This window comes from Bos javanicus, chromosome 17, assembly GCF_032452875.1.
Source record: "Bos javanicus breed banteng chromosome 17, ARS-OSU_banteng_1.0, whole genome shotgun sequence".
Taxonomy (NCBI): domain Eukaryota; kingdom Metazoa; phylum Chordata; class Mammalia; order Artiodactyla; family Bovidae; genus Bos; species Bos javanicus.
This window is the reverse complement of record NC_083884.1, coordinates 51,814,907-51,839,657: the sequence shown is the minus strand read 5'-3', so window position 1 is coordinate 51,839,657 and position 24,751 is coordinate 51,814,907. Positions and strand designations below refer to the sequence as shown.

The 24,751-nt window shown below is 53.6% G+C and overlaps 1 protein-coding gene across 19 annotated transcripts in view; it reads right to left on the bottom strand.

The window, feature by feature from the left end:
* The window catches only part of NCOR2 (nuclear receptor corepressor 2), a 237,130-nt gene extending 213,475 nt beyond the window's left edge, over positions 1-23,655 (bottom strand). For 18 of the 19 annotated variants that reach the window (XM_061384552.1, XM_061384554.1, XM_061384548.1 and 15 more), the window contains exon 1: positions 23,565-23,655. The gene's annotated coding sequence lies outside the window, so the exon portion shown is untranslated. The remainder of the gene's footprint in view (positions 1-23,564) is intronic. The other variant, XM_061384549.1, reaches the window with a different exon arrangement.
* Positions 23,656-24,751: the final 1,096 nt, after the last annotated feature.

The following is a 24,751-nucleotide window of genomic DNA, read 5'->3' as shown; positions in this document are numbered from 1 at the left end:
CCTCCCCCCAGCCCCTGGCAACCACTCATCTGCTTTCAGTCTCTATGGATTAACTATTCTGGACATTTCATAGAAACGGGACCACGCCATATGCAGCCCTTTGCGTCTGCTTTTTTTTCACTCAGCCTCATGTTTTCAAGGTCCATCCTCACTACAACATGGATCAGCACTCGTTCCTTTTTTATGGCTGAATCGTATTCCATTGTGGGGATGGACCAACTATTTATTTTTTAAATAAGAAGAATAAATGTGCCCTGAATAATACAGAAAAGCAATCTGACAATATATACAAATACACACAGACGTGAAATACTTTAAAACTTGCAATGTTATAAAATAACCGTAATGACTGTAGTGATATAGTGTGGAATCTGGCCAGAAGGAAGAACCAGTTGGCTGGAGAGAGGGGACCATAGTAGCCCCAGAGCTAACAGTCCCTCCCTCAGGGCCTTTCCTGCTCAAGCGTCAGGCCTCCCATATCCAGGCTGTGCTGTGCTGTGTGACCCTGGTCAACTCCTTACCCTCTCTGGGCCGCCAGTTCCCCATCTGTAAACAAGGGTCCTGGAAAGGACCCTCTCAAGAGGGATTTCCCACCAGAGAGGCGAGAGAGACTGTGGCAGCCAGACTGTGGAACCCATCAGGCATGGTGCATGTCACCCAGGGAACTGCCAGGCTTCCCGGTGCTGGTGACAGCTAGGACAAACAACTCTGGGATGTTCAGAGTCCCTATAGAAGCGGGAGGGGTTGGGGAGAGGGCATACTCTAGGCCACAGAAGTACAGACACAGCACGAAAAGGAAACCTGGGTGCTCCTGCCCTCCCCTGCCCAGGGCGGAACCAAGATGTGCGTTTCTAAGGCCTGACGCCACGTCCTCACACTTGAGACATTCAGTTCTTATCGACAACCCACTCCAGTATTCTTGCCTGGAGAATCCCCAGTCCATGGGGTCACAAAGAGTCGGACATGACTGCAGTGACTTAGCACAAATGCTTGTGCACTATAGGATGTTCACAGCACCTCTGGCCTCGACCCACTACACCTGCTGCACCTCCCTCGGGCTGGGACAAATGAAATGTCTTCAGACATTGACAAATAATCCTGGGGGCAATGTCACCCCGCTGACCCCATCCCCACCATGGTCCCCACTAAGAGCCTCTATTCCTGGACAGGAAATGGCAGTGAGTGGTACCCACCCCTCCCCTGGGCCGGCCCTCTGGTCTGGTCAGTTCCAAACAGGGTAGAACCCCCTGAAAGGACAAGGACCCTGTGTCCAGGACCCATCCTCCTTCTTCTCCAGGTCAGGCCAGGCCTGGTCTCCCTGCCAAGAAACACACGAGCCATCCCCACTGACAGCCGATGGATTCCTTGGCAGGAAGCCCCTGTCATGTCCTGACGCCGTTCCAGGCACTGGGGGCTCAGCTGTGGATGAGATAGAAGCAGCCCCTGCTTTCCTGGAAGTGACTTTCTGATGTGGGAAGGCCAACAACACACCAAGGAATGGAATCAACTGAGAAACTTCATTGATCAACAACTACGTCTTGAGTGAGGGGCTGGGATAGTGGCTTGGAGTGGGGGGCGGTGCTTGACTGGGCAGCCAGGAGGACTTCCTGAGGGTGATATATGACCTGAGACCTGATGACAGTCACCATGCCAATCACAGGGAACAGCATTCCTTGTGGGGGAACAGCAAGTAGAGAGGCTGAGTACAGAGGTCAGGGTTGGGGAGGGATGTGGCTGGAGACACATCAATGCAGGGGGGAGGCGGGCAGCTCCCCAGCATGCTCAAAGCCTCTAGTTTTATTCTCAGAGAAGGAGGAAAAGTAGGGAGGGAAGAATGTGAGACCAGAAGCTGAAGATTCTCATTCTCCTTTGGAGAGCATGAAGAAAATGGTAGGAACAAGAATAGATGGATTCCAAGGCCAGGAAAAGGCTGGATGGGTGCCCAGGTCAGACAGTGGAGCAGGGAGGGGGACCACAGTATCTGGCCTGCTATTATGAAAGCAGAGAGGGTCTCAACCACAGTGGTCCCATCCCCCACCACTAAGAGCATATTGTTATTTTTGTGTTGTTAGGGGGTCTCCTAGGCAGGGTCCCCACCCTGGAACATCTCAGAAACAAACAGGGATGTTTTTGGCTGTCCTGTGACTGGCACTCGGCCAATGGGACAGTCCCACGCCGCGAAAGGCACCCTCCCCACACAATTTTCAAATAACCTGGCCGTTAAAAAAAAAAAAAACAAAACCTGCCAGAACTGATCCAAACACTAGCCTTTTCTTGAACATCACTTTCATGTGTTTCCAGAACCGAAACGCCTCTGATCTCACTTGCCTCGGATCGACACTTACTCATGCTGAGTAGGAGCCAGCAGCAACTTCCTCCCATTTCCTCTTATACTACAATGGGGCATACACTGATTGTTGTTGTTCTGGTTAATTCTGTGCAAAGTCAAGACTGTATTCAGGAGGAATCTCAGTGCCAAGGAGTAAAGGGGATTTTCCAAGATATCCCCAACGGTTGTCAGGATGCTGTGTGGCTCTAGGTAAGTCAGCCAACCTTTCTGAGCCTTAGCCATTTGCCTGAAACACAGGCAAAGTGAGGGTGTGATCCTCGCTAGCTCACGAGATGGAGAGGACCGGACGAATGAACGCAGCAAGCGCCTGCTGCTATTCGACACAGAAAAAGCACACGGCCCCGGTTCACCACGCGCAGCTTGAAGGGACTGGAGGTGGATGGGGCAAAAGCCCCCCAGCACAGGCCCCGGGTGGGCAGGGGGTGGAGGAGAAAATCCCGCACTCCCCGAATGGCCAGGTGGCGCCTCGCCAGCCCGGCTTTCATCTCCAGGAGATAAGCCGCCTGCTCAAGTTCACGTTCAGGATCAAATGAACCCACTTAATCGCCTTAGGGATCTCCACTGAGCCGGCTCCTCAGGGACTCGGGGAGGAAGGCAGCTGAGTACCCTCCAGCAAAGACCCCCACTCGCACAGCCAGGCACAGAGAGGACACTGTTGCAACCCGCCCACACCTCACTCACACCCCCGACCCCACCCCCGCAATGCCTATTGCAGCGACTCCCCAAAGGCAGATGTGTGCACACTGGCCTTGTGAGTCTGCACACATCATCTGCTCACCATCACAAAGCATCTTGTGTGCCCTGTGGCCCAGGAAGTGTTAGTGTTAGTTGCTCTGTCGTGTCCAACTCTTTACAACCGCATGGACTGTAGCCCGCCAGGCTCCTCTGTCCATGGGATTTCCCAGGCAAGAATATCGGAGCAGGTTGTTGCCATTTCCTCCTCCAGGGGATCTTCCCAACCCAGGGATCGAACCCGCATCTCTTATGTCTCCTGCAGTGGCAGGCGGATTCTTTACCACAAGCGCCACCTGGGAAGCCCACAAAGGTGACAGGGTTCCCCGCAGGATCAGCAGCAACCCTTAGGACAACACTTCCTCCATTTCACAGAGGGGGAGACTGAGGCAGGGACGGGCCTTAAGGCACCACCACATCCCGATGCCAAGTCAGGAGCGGGTGAGCAGAGTGTCCAGCTAACGCCTCGGTAGAGGGGGAGCAGCCAGGGTGCACTTGCCTGACATAATCCCAGCCACATCTTAGAACTTGGGAGAGCTCCTGGCACCCAGTAGGTCCCCTCAGTGAGAGCATCCAAATGAACAAAATCCACACACTGGACACAGACTCCGAGGAAAACTCCCTCACAGGACCTCTCTGCCCTCCTAAGAGCACCACAGGCATCCTGGGGGGTGTTTGTGGCCCCCCCAGAGGACACTGGGCAACCTCTGTCATCATTTCTGGTTATCACGATGGGTGGAGGGTACCTAGCATAAAGACCAGGGATGATGCTAACCATCTGACAGTGCCCAGGACAGCCCCCAAATAGAAGCATCCACCCCAGCAATGTCCAGGAACATCAGCAATGTCCAGGCGAGAAATCCTGCAGCACAACATTCACTCAAGCATTAATTGGGCACCTCCAGCATGAACAAGGAGAAGGCAATGGCAACCCACTCCAGTACTCTTGCCTGGAGAATCCCATGGACGGAGGAGCCTGGTAGGCTGCAGTCCATGAGGTCCCTAAGAGTCAGACACGACTGAGCAACTTCACTTTCACTTTTCACTTTCCTGCATTGGAGAAGGAAATGGCAACCCACTCCAGTGTTCTTGCCTGGAGAATCCCAGGGACAGGGGAGCCTGGTGGGCTGCCATCTATGGGGTTGTACAGTCGGACACAACTGAAGTGACTTAGCAGCAGCAGCAGCATGAACAAAAGCCTGCAAGGAGACGAGGTCACAGAGGCGAGGTTTTGTGTTCAGAGTCACACAGCGACTGCAGGGCAGAGGCAGGTCCCATGTCCAACTGACTCAAAGCCCCATCCCAGAGCTGCCAGACACCTGCCCTATTCCTGAAAATTCTGACCCACCAGGTCTAGAGAAGGGGCTGCAGAATCTAGACAGTTCCCCGTTCCCTCTCCCCATGGTCACATCCAGGCAGCAAAGGTCAGAACTGGTCCTTTCTATCCAAACCCACAGACACTAAGATGCCAACAGTCTCTCTGGGGGATGGGAATGTGGTTGCATTTTTTTTTTTTTTTAATATGCAGGCTTTTTTGGTTTCTTCATTTTCCAATTTATAGAGAACACATCTGTTCTGCTTCTGAAAACCAAGAAAGAGACTTCTCTGGTCCAGTGGTTAGGGCTCCATGCTTCCACTGAAGGGGCCACGGGTTCAGTCCCTGGTCAAGGAACTAAGATTTGGCATGTCACTTGGCACCACCAAAAAATAAAAAAGAAACCAAGAAAGTCTTTTTTGTAAGGTAGCTGTCAAACCACATGTCTTACCCAAGGCCCTGGCTGCTAGGAGATCTTACACCCCAACGCAGAGGGCCAGCCAGGGCAGCCCCCTTGCAGAGCCTGCCAGCATCATCTAGGAGAGCCACAAGCTGGCGGTCTCACTCCCAGGAATACGCAGAGGAGAACAGCACATGAGCACCTGGAGGCACCTGGAGAAGCTCCAAATGCTGCAACCCACCCCAGCGGCATCTAGGGAATACACCGATCACGTGTCCTGTATCACCATGACAAGACGCTATCTCTACAGAAGTTAAAATTCATTGAGATCTAACTGCATCAAAACGTCACAAATCACACACTGCTACATTTTAAACAGATCACCAACAAGGACCTACTGTATGGCACGTGGAATTCTGCTCAGTGTTATGTGGCAACCTGGAAGGGAGGGGGGTTGGGGGAGAATGGATACATGTATATGTATGGCTGAGGCCCTTTGCTGGTCACCTGAAACTATTACAACATTGTTTGTTAATCGGCTATCCCCCAGTACAAAATTTAAAACAAATTTTTTTTTAAGCCACAAAATCCTAATTTATTTTTTTGACTGTGCGGTTCGTGGGATCTTAGTTCCCTGACCAGGGATTGAACTTGGGCCCTCAGCAGTGAGAGTGTGGAGTCTTAACTGCTGGACCACCAGGGAATTTTTGAAAAATAACAGTAATAGGTACACAGGCTTCCCTGGTGGCTCAGTGATAAAGAATCTGTCTGCAATGCAGGAGCCATTGGAGACTTTGGTTTGACTCCTGGATCGGGAAGATCCCCTCGAGGAGGGCATGGCAACCCACTCCAGCATTCTTGCCTGGAAAATCCCAAGGACAGAGGAGCCTGGCAGGCTACAGACCATAGGATCACAAAGAGTCGGACACAACTGAAGTGACTTAGCACACAGTAGGTACACAGTTTTGTGTATTACATTTTTAATCCTCAGAACGATTCTAGAAAACACATACTACTTCAGTCCCTATTTTACTTAAAGGGCAACTGAGGCACAGGGCAATGCCTCGCAGCTGATAAGAGGCCATGGAGGGGGTGGGAACCCACGCCATCAGAATCCCTGCTCAGAACCACTTCAGTCTGCTTGCCTGTCTCAGCGTGGAGAGGAAATTACTAGGCTGAGTTATATAAAAGCTGTCGATATTTGACCACTTTTGACCTACAAAACTGGCAGAGTCCCACAGCTCGTTCCGATAGCAAACTGCAGAGCAGCACACGCAGAAAGACTTGGCCACGTGCATATTTTCTGCCTAGAGATGAGACAGGGCTCCTAGGTCCTTCGGGAAGCCAGACAGAGGCCCCTGCACGTGTGACAACATTTTTAGAAGGGCACACGTTCAGTGGAGAAGTGGTAGTCTCCGGGGGAGGGGACTCAGGTGACCAGAAAGTCATCTGCAATTTTTTTTTTTTTTTGGAAATAAAAGGCAGCCACCTGGGACTTCCCTGGTGGCCAGTGGCTAAAACTCCATCCTCCCAAGGCCTGGGTTCGATCCCTGGTCAGGGTACTAAACACCACGTGCTGCAACTAAGACCCAACACAGCCAAATAAATTAAAAAAAAAAAAAAAAGGTGGCCCCCTTAGCTGGTGCCCTGGAGCCCAGCCTCCTGGACCAAGGCTGACTAGAACATTCCTAACCTCTCCCCTCTACCCATGGCAGCCTTTCTGCCCCTGGATTCCACATAGCCCATCCATGGGCAGCTGGGTCCCCAGGACCTGGTCTCCAGTGCCTCCGCCCCCAGGTTGGAGAAGCTCTCCCCACCTTAAGATCCAGTTTCATTTAATTGCAGGCTTCAGGTTTCTGGACGCCGGCCCAGAGGACTTTGGGGCTGAAGGCGTGGGTCATTTTCTTCCTTTTTCCAATAAAGCTGAGAAGGAAGCAGTGTGTGGCATCGCCCATCTCCTCTGAGAAGGTTCAGCACCTGCCCCTTGGGAGACCCCACCCAGGAGAATCATCTGTGGCTCAGCACAGTGGGGAGACAGGCTGGGGACACAGAGTTTTCTCTGGCCCTTCATCTGAGCCAGGTACTCCCCCCACTAGATTGGAAGGAATGAAAAGAAAGAAAGAAAGAACATACAAACACACAAACATCCCTACCTCGCACCATTCCTTTTCTGCTCCAAAACATCTGGTCATCTTTCTGGTTCTAGCCTTTTTTTTTTTTTCCAATTTTTAAATATTTATTTGGTTGCATTGGGACTTAGTTGCAGCACATGACCTTCTCTCTAGTTGCAGTGCACGGGCATTTCTAGCTATGGCGCTAGAGCTTAGCTGCCCTGAGACACATGGGATCTTAGTTCCCTGAGCAGGGATCTAACCCGTGTCTGCTACATCAATAGGCGGACTCTTGACCACTAAACCACCAGACTTCTTTTCTTCTTTGCATTTTATTTTTTCCTCCAGCACAGCCTTTTTATGGTTTGCAGCTTCCTGTCTTCACTCCATGTCCCTCAGTCTGATTCCAAGGTTACTAGTGGCAGGGGACACACGCGACCTAAGTGACCGGGCTGCCCCTGGATGCTGGGGTTCTCGGGGAAGATGCAGGCTCTGTTTGAGCTTCCTCTTGCTGCGGTAACAAACGCTCACAAACGCAGTGACCTGAAACAGCACAAATTCATTATCTCGTAGTTCTGGAGGTCAGAAGTCCGAAATGGATCTAACAGGGAGAAAAATCAGGGTGTTAGCAGGGCTATGCCCCTGCTGGGGGTTCTCTATGAGAATGCACTCTTTGTTTTTTCAGACTCTAGAGGCTGCCTGTATTCCTAGGCTCTCTGCCCCGTCCTTGACCCTCAAAGCCAGGAACACAGCGTCTTCAAATCTCCTGCCTCTTCCGCATAAGGACACCTGTGATTACCCTGAGCCTACCACGACTATCCAGAATAACTTCCCCCATCTCAAGGTCAAAGGATGATTGACATCCTTAATTCCATCTGCAACCTTAATTCCCCATTGCCATGAGGACGAGATGGTTGGACGGCATCACCAACTCCATGGACATGAGTTTGAGCAAACTCTAGGAGATAGCGAAGGACAGGGAAGCCTGGCGTGCTGCAGTCCATGGGGTGGCAAGGAGTGGACACGACTTAGCAACTGAACAACAGTGTAACCCAGAACAACCACAGGTTGTGGGATTTATGGTTGTGCAGATCTTTGAAGGAGACATTCATCTGCCTTACCACCGGCTCCAAAACATCTCTAGGGCTCGAGGGAACCACTCCAAAGGCCCACTCTACAAACCCTGAACTCTAGGAGGCAACTGTTGAGTCCACGTGACTCAGTCTCTCAACACCTACACAGCGAGAGAAGGCATACCCCTTTATGTCACCTGGATGGTGAATACATATCCCAAGGGTGCTCAATCTAGCCTCTGATGAAAATGTGAATCAAGCAGAGCCCTATGGCTTATCACTAGAGACTTCTCTAAGACAACAAATAACTCATCCATCAATCTCCTCAGGCACCTTTTGTGGGTTTGAGGGGGACCAGTCATAAATCAACCTATTGTACATCTCCTACTCCAGCAAGATCCGTAACAAGACGTCCTGTTAAACCTTCTTCTTCACGTCCCTGCATTCTAGGTCAAGAACACCACTGGCACTAACAAAGCATCTAACCTCTGGGAAAACGGAAAGCTTTGCAAGGTACAACTGACCTGTAGCATGATACTTAAACTTGGAAAACTGCCCCAAGGACCAAGACCTCACTGCGTAGCTGGTATCAGCCAGAGACAGGGGTGGGTGGTGAGGAGGGACTGGGGAAACACAGGCCACCCAATGTACCCAGCAGCACGACCAACTGGGGCATCCCTGGAGTGAGTCAGCACCCTTTCCCCATTGCTCCTAATGACCACAGCTCACTGACCCCACCCTGGAGCCGGGCCTCCAGGGACCTGGCAATGCAGACAGAGACAAGGTGAACCCTGTCCCATGACCCAACATAATGACATTAACATAGCAGCCATCAACGTGAAAGATGATAGAGGACACAGTGATATAGTCTCCTTGCTTCAAAGCCTTTGTGCATCTCTTTCCTGCCAGATAAATCTGGGAGGACGATGCCAAGGCCCAGAGAAGTTGTACAAGAATTACACAGCAACCCAAGATGGGTCTCAAATGCCCATGCCCATGCTCATGCTGATGGTCCACCTCCCAGTCCAGGATGCTCCAGGCAGCTCCATCCCATCTTCCCCTTCCTACCTGCATTTAAAAAGGGCCCATCTCCCCTCTCCAGCCTCCATCAACGCCCTCCTCCCACTTATCTCCCCTCCAAGGAAAAAACTACCCCCACCATGTCAAACCATCCACCAAGCCCTCCACACCTCCCTGGCTGCCGTCCAACACCCAGGAGACACTCTTTACGGCTCAGGGAGCTCAGAGGCATCCCAGACACATAGCCAGGGGCTCAGGGGCACAGAGAGGGCAGGGAGGGCCCAAAGGTCACACAGCAAACCTGCAGAGCAACGCCTGGGGTGCACACATGCTTCCACCTTGGCACTTCCACCAGGAGAAGCTCAGTTCCAGGAGGTGCTGCGGCAAGGGGGCAGCAGCCAGAGCCCAGGTGCCATGAGCAGCTTCCTGCTTGCCACTGCGGCTGCTATTTATAGTCTCAGTAGTGGGGTCATCTTCCTGCAAGGCAGAGCCCAGGAGCCTGCGGGGAGCCTGAGAGGATGACCTCAAGGGGGATGGGCCAGGCCAGGCCAAGGCACCCAGGGCCAGCCCCCAGGGTCCACAGTCCAGGGGCAGCGGGGAGGAAGACAGAAAGAAAGTCCAGATGTTCCCCGCGACAACCACACACCAAGGAAGGGGCTTACAGGCTGTGTGCCCTGAACCAATGACATCACCCCTCTGTGCCTTGACTTCCCCATCATTAAACAGGAAAATTAACAGTTCTGACCACAAGTGTGATTGTGGTCATTGTGAGGCTCTCATTATCGTGAGGCTTAAATGAGCTAATAGGAAACAGCATGCAGTGAACTTGCCCGGAAAGCCTCTGTCAACTCAGACTCCACCTCCAACCCCTGAGCCCTGCACAGAGGCCAAACAAGGAATTCGAGGAGGGAGATGGCATGCACATCACCTGTCCAGGGAAGGTCACCATCACTGAGGACACCCTAGGTGCCCTAATCCACCCTACCCCTCTAGGAGGCAGGGAGGACATTTACTTCCATTTTCTGGATGTGGAAACTGAGGCTCAGAGCAAAAGAAGAATCCAGCCCAAGAAAGGGAGAAGGGGCCCTCCCGTCCCTGGGTTTCATGGAGTTACTTGGGGTCTTCTCTCTCACTGAACAGCAGACAGGCTTCTAGGCCCTGGGAATGCTCCCCTCACACCTTCCCCATCCCCACCGCTAAGCACAGGACTCCCTTTCCTGGGATGGGGTCCGGGGCGTACAGAGCCAGGAAGGAGCTGTCCCAGGTCACAAGAACATCCAGAGGCCACCCACCCAAGGGAACACTGGCTTAAAGTCCCCCAGGCACCTGGAGTCATCTAGCTATGATGTTTCACCCCTCCTCCAAAAAAACAGCAAAGGGAACATCCACACAGCAAACTGAAAATACCAACACCACCAAATGCCAACTGAACTAAGTCTTTCTCTGAGCTCTCAGTGCCAGACAGTGAGCCCCTGCATGTGTCACCTCACTTAACCCTTCCAACAGCCTCAAGAGACCAGTGATCTGATTGTGCCCATTTCATGGATGGGGAAAACTGAGGCCTGGAGTAGCCAGGACCTTATTATCCCAAACCCCGCCCTCTCCAGAGCAACCAGCTCCGCTCTGCAGAGGACCATCCTGACCACCCACAAGAGAGACAGGGAGGGAGTAGCTGAAGGCCCAGGGACCTGGAGGGGTGGGGCAGGGTGATGTCCTGTGGTGAGTTGGAAGGGGGTTTCAGGTGAGGGCAAAGGTATCAGATGCAGGGACAGACAGACAACTTTGGGTCCCAAAACATCCTGCAGTGGGATGCCAGGTCAGGCCATGCCTAGCCAGCACCTGACAGTCGACACATTTATTGAGCACCTACTGTGTGTCCAGAGGTGTTCTAGAACCAGGATGAGGCAGTGAATGTGGACCAAAGTCCCTGCCTTCTGGAATACGCATTCTAGCAGGGCTGACGGAAAACAGCACTTTGAACAGACGAAACCACAGTTCATCAAAAGGAGACACGTGCTAAGAAACAACTGAAGGAGGAGAGGAGAGGGCTTGAGGTGGAGAAGGTGCAGTTTTAAATAAGATGCCCAGAGAAGGACCCACAGTAAAGGTGGCAGCTGAGCGTAAGATGGCAAAGGAATGATGCCAGCCATCCAGACACCTGGAGGAAGAGTGTTGTAGGCACAGCATGTGCAAAGGCATTGAGGCAGGACCATGTCAGTGAATTTCAGCAAGGAGGCCAGTGTGGCTGGTTTCAGATCAGGGGAACAGATCTGAAATTGAATGGGGATGGGGGAGCAGACTGTGCAGGGACCTGTAGGCACAATAAAGAGTGGACTTTTGGAACTTCCCCAGTGGCCCAGTGGCTAAAGCTTCCAAAGCAGGGGGCACAGGCTTAGTCCCTGGTGGAGAAACTAAGATCTCACGTACTTCGTGGTGCAGCCAGAGCAGAAAATAAATAGAGTTGGCTTTTATGCTGCCTGAGATGGGAGGGCTCTGATCACAGGAGGGACAGGTCTAAAACAAAACCCCCTGGCTGCCATGTGAGGAACATGATTAGGCTGACTGGTGAGGAGGCTGCTGCAATAGTCCCAGCAAGTGATGGGATGATGGGAGCTCTATTAGTTTCCTGGAGCTGCTCTACCAAATGATCGCAAACTAGGTGGCCTAAAACAATACAAATTTATTCTCTCACAGTTATGGAAGTCAGAAGTCTGAAATCAGGGTGTAGGGTAGGTACTTACTTCCTCTCGGCAGGGAGTGTGTTCCATGGATCTAACCAGCAATCCTCAACATTCTTTGGCTTGTAGATGGATCACTCCAGTGTCTGCCTCCATCTTCACAAGGCTTTCTCTTCTTTTAAGGACACCAGTCCAATTATTGCATGTAAGATCACCCTACTCTAACATGACCTTATCTTAACTAATTACCTCTGCAACGACCCTATTTCAAAATTAGGCCTCCCCTCTGAGGTTCAGGGAAGCACATGAATTTGGTGGTGGGGCAGGGGTGGGGGGGCCGTGGCGGGGTGTGCTGGTAGGGGACCCTCTTCCACCCAGTACAGTGGCTTAGATGGAGTAGGCAGCAGAGGTGGGCCAAAGTGAAAATGGTTAAAAGTACTCAAGATGGGGACTTCCCTGGTGATCCAGTGGTTAAGATACTACGCTTCCAATTCAGGAGACATGAGTTCAATCCTCGGTCAGAGAACTAAGATCCCAAATGCCTCAAGGCGTGGCCTAAAGATAAACCATAAAATAAAACATAAGGATGGGAGACCGCATTGGTGGGTATATGCAGCAAGGAAAAGTGGGCGCCTCTCTATCTCTCCCCGCAATTTCATCCTCTCCTGGTTTAATTGGTCACAGGAGTTACCATCACACATAATTCCCACCAGAACCCCACCCTGCCAACCAAGCCTGAGCCCCCAGGACCCTGGAGGACCCCTGATCCCACTGGGCTCTGCAGCATCTTCCAGGGCCTGCTCCACTCCTGGCCCAGTGGCCTGGCAGACAAGTCCCGCCAAGCCCCAGGGCAGCACATCCCGGGCCCCCCACCTCGGCCTGGCAGGCTTGCCTCGTTAGCCTAACGAGCAGGGCCTCGGTGCCAGGTGGTTGCCATGGCCACGGAGACAGCACCGCAGCGCTGGGCGATGCTCCCAGAGGGTCTGTGGCGGGCACCAGAGTTCAGCCTGAGGACAAGCAGGGGCCCTCGAGGCACCCCTCTCCTCATGGGGTCCCCACCATGTGCACCTCTGGGCCTGGCCTCAGGGACTTCTGACTGCCAGCATCTCCCAGAGAGGAACCCCCAGGCCACAAAGAAAAATTCACTCCCCTGCCACTCATCCCTCCAGACCTGCCTGGCTAGAAGTGCCCCACCACTCCAACACAACACACAGTTAATTGCAGGGGTGGCCAGCCACGGGGAGGTCAGAGGTCAGCGGGCAGCTGGGGAGACAGGCCTCCAAGGCAGTGAGAAGGGCCTGGATTTCAGGCAAGCAGTGCTGGGAAGCCCTTCGGGCTCACGGGGCTCTGAGTAAGGTCAGGGCACTGCCCCAGTGGCCCCACCCCATAGCTGCTTACACAGGACAGACTGTGGGGGCAAGACAAATGGAGGCTTCTGCGGGCACTGGGCGGGTGAGAGGGTGACCCCCAGGTCTCTGGCCTGGCCCCACACTCCGGGAGCAAGCTCAGGCTGGGAGTCTGGGGGCAAAGGGGAACCATAGGTCCATTTTGGGACACAGTAGTTCTGAAGCCCCTTTAGGACATCTGTGAACAATGTAAAGGAGGCTGGATCAGCCTGCCTGGTCCCAGAGTGGGCTCCCTGGGTTTATGAGCTGCAGACAGGAAAGTGAGGGGCAAGGATAGGGCCTGCTGGACTAACTACTAACTCAAGCCTCCAGTGGCCCCTTAGCTCCCTTTGCCTCACCACACCCTGAGGTTGTGTGCATTCATAACCCCATTTTCCCTGGTGAGTAAACTAAGGCACTTCATGCAGCGGCTCCATTACTTGTCCTAGGTTGCACTGGACTCTGCCCCGTGGCTCATTCGAGCTCCCGTTCACAAGCCCTAAAACCCAAACACAAGTCACCGAAAACCAAGCCAAGCCCAGGAGACAGGAGGCAGAGAGTCAGCCCCGCGGGTCCCTGGGAAATATACCCACACGTGCACTCCGGTGGGCAGCTGGCTGTGGTCTCATCTGATTCTACCTGTGGCTTACTTTTCTCCCCCTACTTCCTTTCCAGCTCAAAGAAATATCCCAGGGTCAACAGAAGGAAGCAGAAATATCCAAAAGCATCAGCAGAGCGCCAAGGCTGGAACAAGAGCCCAGAGGCCCCTAAGTGTCGACACACCTTCAGCATTGTCACGGCAACAATTCCAAAATCCCTGGGCCCTGGCTACAGAACAGACGGAAGTGACACTCCACCGGGGAGTGCTAAGTGTCACCTATCCGATTCCAGGGCCTTCCTTCAGGCCAAGTGGTTCACAAGGGCCCCAGGGCCTCCGATAGGGATATTTCACCTTCCAGGTTACTGACTGTCATCTTCCTGAGTCCAACCCAAGGCGTAAGTGTGTGTTAAGTCGCTTCAGTCGTGTCTGATTCTGTGCAACCCTATGGACCGTAGCCCACCAGGCTCCTCTGTCTATGGGATTCTCCAGGCAAGAACACTGGAGTGGGTTGCCATACCTTACTCCAAGGGATCTTCCTGACCCAAGGATCAAACCCAGCTTCCCTGTGTCTCTAGCATTGACAGGCTAATTCTTTACCACTAGAGTCACCTGGGAAGCCAAAGCCCCAACCCAAGATGACACCCAACGACCAGGTTCTTGCCCAGGGTATGACCTTTGTTAAGACACTCCATGGGGCCAGGTCTTGGCTTCCCCTAGAATTATCCATTAGGAAATCACCCACCCCCACCCCCACCCCCACAGGCACTCAGGAGGAACAAACATGGAAACATCTTGCAAGTGTTTTCCCTTTTCTTTGCTCCTGTCTGCTCCAGCTCACCCTTCAAGAACTGAGACAACTTTTTTTTTTTTTTCTGAGACAACTTTTAGGAATGCATATGATATGATAAAATTCAGAGAGCAAGCCCAAGAAGAAAATTCAGGGATGAACCAATCTGAAATCAGGATAGAATCCCAAACACAAACCAGATTAGACTGCTGAAGGCAGGCAGCAAAATTTGGCTCTGAGCTTCCTAGTGGCCAAAGCAAAGAGGGAAACAAGATGGGTTCTAAGTGACTTTGCAACAAGTGTGAAAACTATGTAGCACCAGGTGTTATAGCAATCCTTCAGCCCTGGACAGAAGAGATTATAGCCTCAAACACCATCTAAGAACCCAAAAATCCATGCCAAAGGTCAGCTGCCTTGACCATCCCCACTTTCCTATTGCACTCAACAATAGCATCAGCATAACAGCGAGAACAGCGAGCCAGGCAAGAATAAGGGTTGTTTGTTGTTTTTGTTTTGTTTTTAGTATTTACTTATTTGGCTGTGTCAGATCTCTGTTGCAACACGTGGGATCTTTTGTTGCCGTGCACGGATTCTCTAGCTGTGGCGTGGGCTCAGTAGTTGTGGCACGTGGGCTTAGTTGCTCCATGGCATGCAGGATCTTAGTTCCCTGACCAGGGATCGAACCCACATCCCCAGCATTCTAAGGCAGGATTCTTAACCACGGGACCACCAGAGAAGTCTCTAGAACAAGGGGTTTTCGGGCCCACTTGGTGTGACCCTTAAACTCACAACCCTCTTAAGGGCCCCCGTTCCTCTGACATGACCCTGGAAGATTATGCTGAAGCTAAAAAGAGCATGGCAGCTCTCTATCAGGGGTCGGCAAACATAAAGGGCAAGAGAACCAATATTCCACCTTTTGTCAGCCTTCCGGCCTCTGTCATAACTCCTCAATTTTGCAGCTGTACCCGGAAAACGAAGAATTTGATGCTTTTGAACTGTGGTGTTGGAGAAGACTCTTGAGAGTCCCTTGGACTGCAAGGAGATCCAACCAGTCCATTCTAAAGGAGATCAGTGCTGGGTGTTCTTTGGAAGGAATGATGCTAAAGCTGAAACTCCAGTACTTTGGCCACCTCATGCGAAGAGTTGACTCATTGGAAAAGATTCTGATGCTGGGAGGGATTGGGGGCAGGAGGAGAAGGGGACGACAGAGGATGAGATGGCTGGATGGCATCATTGACTCGATGGACGTGAGTTTGAGTGAACTCCAGGAATTGGTGATGGACAGGGAGGCCTGGTGTGCTGCAATTCATGGGGTCGCAAAGAGTCGGACGCGACTGAGTGACTGAACTGAACTGACTGACCCTGAAAATGACCACAGACTATACACGAATGAATGAGCATGTGTTAGTCACTCAGTCATGTCCAACTCTTTGCAACCCCATAGACTGTAGCCTGCCAGGCTTCTCTATCTATGGGATTCTCTAGGCAAGATACCAGAGTGGGTAGCCATTCCCTACTCCAGGAGAATCTTCCCTACCCAGGGATCGAACTCTGGCCTCCCATGTTGTAGGCAGATTCTTTTCCACCTGAGCCACCAGGAAGCAGCATTCTGATAAACTTGACAGCGGATGCTGAAATTTGAATTTCACTTACTTTCACATGACACAAAATATTCTTTTTTTTTTTCCCAACCATCAAAAAAACGTAAAAACCATTCTCAGCTTGGGCATATAAAAAACAGGAGGTGGGCTGGATTTGGCCTGCGGGCCGTACTTTGTGAACCCCAGCTCTCTATATATTTCAGAATAAATCAAGATGTATTATAATTTAAAGGAGGAAAGAAAGACATAAATATGGTGTGATACCATGTGTGTGCTTGTTTTTAAAGGGAACACACACATCTATGTCCCTGTGAGGCGGACATATGGCCGGAGTATCTCTGAGAGGAAACCAGACCCGTGTGGATCTGCCTCGGGGGACACAAACAGAAGGCCAAGAACAGGAAGGAGACTTCCCTCGACACCTCCTGTGTTCTGTTTTAATTTTTTTAACAGGCCCATGCTTCTTCTTTTATTAAAATAAGTTTTTATAAAGCCCAAAAGCAAGTGGCAGGGTTGGAGTACACTGTCATTGCTTAGTCACTCTTTTGCAACCCCATAGACTGTAGCCCACCAGGCTCCTCTGTCCATGGGATTCTCCAGGCAAGAATACTGGAGTGGGTTGCCAATTCCTTCTCCAGAGGATGTTCCCAACCCAGGCATCAAGCCTGTGTCTCCTGCATTGGCAGGCGAATTCTTTACCGTTTTAGCCACCAGGGAAGCCCTAGGAGTGTATCATTTTGGGGGTTTTCTGTATTTTTCAAATGACAAATAAAAAGCAATGCTGTCTGCTCTCCCAAAGTTAATCTAGTTGTTATCATCATGGAAAGACATCCATAATGTGTTAATTCATAGCAGGAAAAAAGTACAGACCAAGACAGCCCCTGTGGGAAGCAGGCCTGCTCAACGGATCTGCAGGTGTGGACACAGTCAAGGCAGGGGTTGGACCATCATCTCTACAAACCTGAGATTCTTCTGAGCCTGAGTCCAAGACTCCTGAACCTCAACTCAGCCCCCCGTGGGAGCCGCCCACACTTTGCACAGACCTGAGGCTACCTCCCGTGCTGCAGAAAGGACAGTCAGGGGAGGAAGTAGGGGACACTTGAGCCAGCTCCCCAGTCTCAGGGATGCTGGCCTGGTAGGACCAGAAAGGGTAATAACGTACAGCCAGTGGCCTGAATTCTGGCATTTGGCCCTGAGTCAAGAAAGAAGGGGAACTTCCCTGGCGGTCCGGTGGTTAAAACTCTGTGCTTCCACCGCAAGGGGCACGGGTTCGATCCCTGGTTGGAGAACTAAGATCCCACAAGCCACAAGACAAAAAAAAAACAGAGAAGGCAAGGCTCTACCGTCAAGCTGCCCAAGAGGAACAAAGCCCACTAGTCATATTTTGTGTGTGCGTGCTCAGTCGTTCAGTCATGTCCAACTCTACAGACCCTCCAGACTGTAGCCCACCAGGCTAGTCTGTCTATGGGATTTTTCAGTCCAGAATACGGGAGTGGGTTGCCATTTCCTTCTCCAGGGTAACTTCCCAACCCAGGGGTCGAACCCATGTCTCCTGAATTGGCAGGCAGATTCTTTACTGCTGAGCCACAGGAAAATCACATTTTCAATGTTATTAAAAATCAAGTAGCAAATAACAGTCCGATCCTGGGTTGCATTAGCCTCCCTTGAGGTGCTCAGTGCCACCTGTAGAGAGCGGTTAAGGGCAGGTCTGGAACATTCGCACCATCACAGAAAGGTCTCCTGGACAGAACTGCCACAGAGGCTGGTAGGGCAGGAGAGGGTGGGGACATGAGAGAGGTGGGCAAGGGAAAGTAGACAGAGGGCTGTGGAGTCCAGGCCAGCACCCGGGAGAGACTCAGGCTTTGCTGGGAAACAGGATCACAGAATGTGGAGTCTCCCTCCAAGATGACAAGGCTCCGGTGGCTCCAGGCAGAGAAAAAGCACACGAAAGAAGGAAAAAAACCAGCTGCTGAGAGTCAGGCCCGGCTCCCATATGCTGAATCTTGTTTCATCATCCAGTCTTGGGCCTTCTGATCAGGGCAGGCATCAGACACAGCCACATGTGGCTTTTTAAATGTAAGTTAATTAACATGAAATAAAATTACCAGTTCAGCCGGCACTAGCCACATTTCAAGCTCTCAAAAGCCACACATACCTAGCGGGTGCGCATATGTGCGTGCACTGAGTTGTTCAGTCGCGTTCGCCTCTTGGTGACCCCATGGGCTGTAGCCCGGCAGACTTCTCTGTTCATGGGATTCTCCAGGCAAGAATACTGGAGTGGGGTGTCATTCCCTTCTCCAGGGGATCTTCCTGACCCAGGGATCGAACCCGGGTCTCCTGCATTGCAGGCAGATTCTTTACCGTCTGAGCCACCAGGGAAGCCCACCTCATGGTTAGGCGACAGCAAAGGTCCAGAATGTTCCCCACCAATACCAGGAGTGCCGGGACAGTGCAGCCCTAGATGGTCTTCCCAGGGGTGTTATTTTGCATATCCCACTCCCCCATTTAAGGATAAGAAAACTGAGGCCGAAAGGCTTTTAATGGAGGGGAGCAGGATTTGAGCCAGGTCTGATTCAAAGGAGCCCTTTCGAGAACCACCCCCCAGCCGCAGGGGTAAGGGGAAGCTCAGCTCTCCCCCAGGAGGCTCCCTGTGTCCTCCCCATCAGTCTTCCCCCCACTTTCCAGGCGGCCTAAGCCCTCCAACTTCAGTTCCCAGCAGGTGCTAGGGAATTAAAAGCAGAACAGAAAACCTTGGCCTTCAAGGGCCCAGGTCTCCTGGGCAGATCTGGGAATCACCAACCAGTCGGACAGGAGAGGAGCCTGCTGCCTCCAGAGAGTAACCAGCCCAGGCACGGGGTTCAGGTGAAGAGATTATTCCATAAGATCCTTCCCAGCAGCCTTTTAGAAAGAATAGCTTGCATCCAACCAGCCCGTCAGTGAGGACCCAGGTTGAACAAAAATTCTACAGGCGCAAAGTCTCCCCTCTCCAACGGTGGGAGCAGCGGGGAGGGGCAAAATAACAATAGCTCCTGTGATATATCATGACATCCACAGAGTCCTCCTAACAATAAAACCAGAAGTAGAATCATCATCATCCCTATTTTAGAAATGAGCAAACTGAGGCGCAGAGAAGTTAAATAACCCATCCAGAATCACACAACTTGAAACTGCAGAGCGGAAATTAAACCCAACGCTCTAGCTTTCTGCCCTTTAATCCTCTCCCCCTACCCCACGGCCCTAGTGGGTAATATGCCCATTGTACAGACCACGGCACCCAGACTCTCAGCGGGGCAGGGATCAGTCCCAGGGCACTCTGCTTGCACATGGCTAAGCCGGGGCGGAAACTCACTGGAACTTTGCAATGATCAGTGGTGCGAATCTCAGACAAAACACTCCCAGACAGTCCTCTGCTGTTGGTTTAGGATGATTCTTTACGGATCTATGAACCGAAAGTTCCCAAGTTCCCTCCCCCTGGGCGTGGTGGTGGGGAAGTGCCCAGGCAGAAAAGCCTCACTTTCGACTAAAAGAAAGACAGTGATGATGATTTTGATCATCATAAGAAAGGCACACCACCATATGACCTTGGGGCTGGCCTGGCACCTCTGACCCGCGCCCTCATCTGTAAAACCGGAAAAAGCTGTCATCCGCCGCAGGACTTTCCAAGGTCTCCAGCTACAAAGAACCCCAGGGCTGCCTGCCAGCAAGCAGGAGCTCATCTGATGCAGTTTTCTGGAGTCCCATAATACGCCATGCTAAATAATTCAAAACCATGTTTTCATTTCAAAATAAACACAGCCCTGTCGCTACAGCGAATGCCAAATTTGCATGAATGTTTAAGATAAAATGAGACTTCAAAGGAACTTCAGACCTGCTTCTGGCACTGTCCCCCCTCCCCGAATCTTGGGGAGAGCAAGTTCTCAGTCTCCAGCCCTGTAGGGCAAAGATCTATAGGTGCTGCTCAAATAAGAAACATCATTTCTTTCTTCCTGTCTTCTGTGGCAGCTCCACTGAGCAGGTCTGCAGTATGTTCATTCTTGCTGCACCAAGGCGACCATGAGTAACCCCAGGTCTTAATTCTTAGCTCCATATCCAAACTGTGTGACCTTGGGCAAGTCACCTAACCTCTCTGTGCTTCTGTGCTTCATTTCGCCATCCATAAAATGGGATGATATGAGCCCTGACCTCACAGCGCAATAATGAACAGTAAAAAGATTCCTGATGAAGGTGGACCTGGCACATAGTAAGCACTTTATATATGTTGGCTGTTATTATTGGATTACTGCATCAGATTTAGTATTTTTCAGCTCCTAAACCAAAACTTCACTTGACAGGTTGTAAAGTCCCTTCCCCACCTCCAAGGATCCTCCAAAAATGCCAGATGATCTTTTCTAAGCATCACTTCCTTGGGGGACTCTGCATACCCACTCATGGAACAAGCCTTTTAAGAAGACTCCCCTGGCCTGACCCTGGGCAGCCTGGCCCTCCCCAAGCAGGCAACCCAGGCTCCCATCCCCTCCTGGCCCCCTTCCCTGGGCACCCAGGGCAGGAAGGACCAGTTCCTCCAAGCTGTTTCCCTGGCAGGGAGTCTGGTCTTGAAGGTATCACCTGGGGAGGCTGCTGTTGGCATTAGAAAGATGAAGAGGAAATAGAGGAGGAGGGAAAAACACACACAAATAAAAGCTCTCAGCCCCCTATTGTCAGAGGCAGCATTTGATGTGGGGGATTTACGGTTCAGAGAGCTGTTGGAAGGATGGGGTGAGAGCTCCAGGTCTCTTGCAGGAGCATCTCTGCTTCTTACAGAAGGCAGACCCCTCCAGCTGGGTTATGCCTAGCAGCACTTCCCCCACCCCTCTGCCCGCAAAAAAAAAAAAAAAAAAAATCTCAGCGTGAACCAACTTTTCCACCCACTGCCAGGTTGGGAGTACCATCACCTCTAGTCAGAGGGGATCCAGGCCAGGCAGCCTCCATCCAGACTGAATGGCAAGATGCTGGGGGCCAGGACTCCTGGGGCCTCTTTCCAACGCCAGCCAGCCGGCGAGTGTGAGCCCGGCCAATCCCCCCAACCCCCATGCCCGGAGAACAATCAAGCCTTCCCTGCTCGGGCCTTTCATGCAGCTAAATTCGTGTTTGCAGAGCCCTCAGAAATCTTTAGGAGGTGGTATGAGTATTATTAATTGGGGAAAAAAGAACGGATTATGCCAAATAAAATCCTTCCCACGTAGCCAAACCCTCGCGGAAGGAAGGAGGGAGGGTTCTGCCCCACGAGGGGGTCTCCATCCCTCACGGCGGCCTGACAGCCACATTACCATTTACATGGCTTTATCAATAGTATTGATCCCAGAGCAAGCGTAAATAGCTCGGTGGGAAGAGGCAGGGGCTGGGGCCCGCTGGGTACCCGCCCCCACGTCTGGGCACCGCAGACTCCCTGGGCACCCGGCGGCGGCGGTGGTAAATTTCCAAGCAAAGACAAGGCAGCCGGCGCGAGGAAGCCAGACAGAGCCCGGGACGCCCTGGCAGCCGCCGCCACCGCCTCCTGCAATTCCTCGGCTCTCCGCCGGCGGCCGGCCCCAGCGCCAATCCCAAGCCGGACTCAGTCTGCGCATCTGTTCAGTGGGCTGAAGGCACCACCTGCCCTTCTCTGTCCTCACGGGGAAAAGTCAGGGGTTGGGGGGGTGGGTTGCAAAGAAGGCCCCCTCCCTTCACCACATCTCCTGGCAAAATGCATGGCCGCCCCTTCTCATCAAATTTCCAGGCCATTGGAGTAAAGACCAAGGTTTAGAACTCAGGAGTAAAAATAATAACAACAGTAACTGGTGATACATATACAAGCACCTTCTATGTATTCCCACCCTTGGTTCTCACAACAACCCTCTAAACTCGGTATTATTATTATCATCCCACTTTGCAGATGAGAAGCCTGAGGCACAGGGAGGTTGAGTAATTTGTCCAGTCACACTGCCAATAGTGGCAAAAGTGTGATTCCCACCAAAGGCGATACGTTGCACGAGCCGGCTGTGAATGGTTCAGCTCCCCGGGTTCAAGGTCTCTCACTTTCTCAGAGGGCTTTCCCCCTACACCTCAATCCAAAAAAAAAAAAAGACCACCCACCACGAGGTACATAACAATGCCCGGGGACGTCCTCCCAGCTCACTCCAGGCCCGGAGAACCCCTTCTATCAAAGCAACGGCGGGGACCCAGATCTGGTTTAAAAAGGGCAAAGTCAAGGCCACGGATAACACAACCCCCAACAAGCCCAGAACTCCCTCATCCAGCCAGCCCGCAGGGCTCCTCTCCCCATCCCTCCTCCCTGCCTCCCTCACAGCCTTCCTCCAAATCTGCAAAAGGAAAAAAAAAAAAAAAATCATAATAAAACCAGTTCTCACCAACAGGGGGGGAGGAGGAGGGGGAGGAAGCGAGGAGGCTGAGCCGACAGCACAGATCCGCCTCCGCTGCCTGCACCAGACCCTCAGAGAGCCGGAGCGCGCGACAGGCGGCTGGAGGGCCCTCGCTTCCAAAAAAATAAACCTACAATGTAAAAATAACGCCGGGCGCCCTACGTTAATTGGACCCGGGCGACAGCAGCTCACAGGTACAGCGTGTCTCGCCCGCCTGCCCGCCCGCCTAGACCTCTCTCGCTCCCTCGGGCTCTTTCCTGCAAGCGTCCGGGGTGGGGAAGGCGCGCCCCACGGGTCTCCCCCCAACTCCCCGCCAAGTCTCCGGGGGTGCTCCCCCAGCACTAGGACCGGGGGCCTCCAGGTCCAGCCCAAGTGGGATCAGTTCTGAATTCCAACTTCCCAAACTAGTGGCATCCCAAGTATCCGCACAGCCCGGGGGAGGGACCAGGAGGCGGCCCCATGAGGCGTCACCAGCCGCGGGAGGCAGGCCCAGACACCAGGAACACCGGCCCAAGGGGGAGGGGGGAGCAAGGGGCGCCTCTCCTCCGGGACCCCGACCCAGAGCCCTCCGACCCCTCGCCCAGGAGCGACCACGCCAGCGGCCCCCAGTCCCCCGTGGCGGGAACCCCTCCCAGGCGCCTTCCACAGCACCCAGGCCGGGGAGCCGAGGGTGCCATCTCCAGGGGCACCCCCGAGCCGCACTGCCCGCTGGAAAATAAGGCGCAGTGTCACCCCCCAAGTCCAGGGCTGCTTGGAGAGGAGGGAGGCGCATGGCGGCCATGCCCCCAGGGCTGTGGCACACGGTGGGGGGCTGTCCTGCGCAGTTCCAAGACACCCCCCCCCGCCCGCCCTCCCCCCAACGCCTCTTCCCTCCTTCCCGTCCCCTCGCAGGGGAGCTGGAGTTCCCCTAAGTTCCCCGGCACCCCCACGCACGCGGGCCGCAGTGTCTATGGGGCGCCTCGCTCCCCAGCAGGCCACCCCCCGAGAGCGCCAACTCGGGAGTGCAGGGGCCCCGCCAACTCCGCCGCGTGCGCCGACCGATCTTCCCCGATTTCCCCGGAAGCGCGCTCAGCGCCTCACCCCGGCCCTCCGCGGGGACCCCCAGCCCCAACTCACCTCGCGGAGGTGGCGGCGGCGGCGCCCGGGCTTGGGGCGCGCTCGGGCCGCCCGGGCGCTCAGGCAAGTGGCGGTGCAGATCGGGCTGGGGGCGCGCAGCAGGCCCGGCCTCCAGCCGGGGCGCGATCCTCCCGCCGCCGCCTCCTAGGGCGCTAGCCCCCGGTCCCCGAGCCGCAACTTGGCGCGCATCGCGGGGGCGCAGGGCGCGGGCGCACGGCTCGGGCGGGGCGCGGGCGGACACGGGGCTCCGATGCGGCCCGGCCTGCCCGCGGCTCCGCTCCCCGGCGGCGGCGGCGGTGGCGGCGGTGGCGGCGGCGGCGGCGGCGGCGGGAGGGGGAGGAGGGGGCGGGGCGGGAGCCCGGGAGGCGGCGGCTCGGCCTCCCGGCTCCTGGCTCCCCGCCCGCACCGACGCGCCCCGGCCCGGCCCCCTCGGGCTCCTTAAAGGGCCCACGTTGCCTCCCCCGGGCCTGCGCGCACCCACTCGCGCGTGCACACGCTGCCACACAGACACACACACGCTTGGGCGCGACGCCGAGTTTCTTTTTAGCAGCTCCCTGAAGGAGGAAGGAGGGGGAAAGCGCCTCCCCATCCCGCCCCCTCCTCCTCCAGTGGGCCGTGCGCCCTCCTCTTCCCCAGCCCCAGATACTTCACTCGAAGTATAATCGCGTTTCAGCTATTAAATTATCAGTCTAACTCTGGAGTGACCAGTGGATGGGGAGGGGGCATACGAGGAGGGCCACACACAGGACCTTTAAGGGACCCACACAGATGCGAGGGGACACAAGCGGTGGAGTTCGCTCTGGGGGGTCTCGCACACAGTAGGGCGCAAGACTCTCACCAGTGGACCTTCACACACTGGGCCTCAGAAAGGAGAGCTAACCCAGGTGGGCACGAGGGAAAACTCGCAACCACCCCCCACCCCCAACCCCGCAGACGTGAGCGTAGCCTGGGACATAGACTCCTAAGACATAAGGTCACCCGCAGATAAACAAACCCGGACACAGGCAGGAGTTCACGCACGCGGGCGGACACACACACACACACGCACTAGAATGTCCGTTTCTAGAGGGCGAGGATTTCTATCTGCTCTCTGATCTTTCCCAGGTAGGGACGCAATGTGCTGCAAGAACTCCCAATTCGGGACTTACAGGGACACAAACTTAGATACACGATGCTGCAAGTGTGTG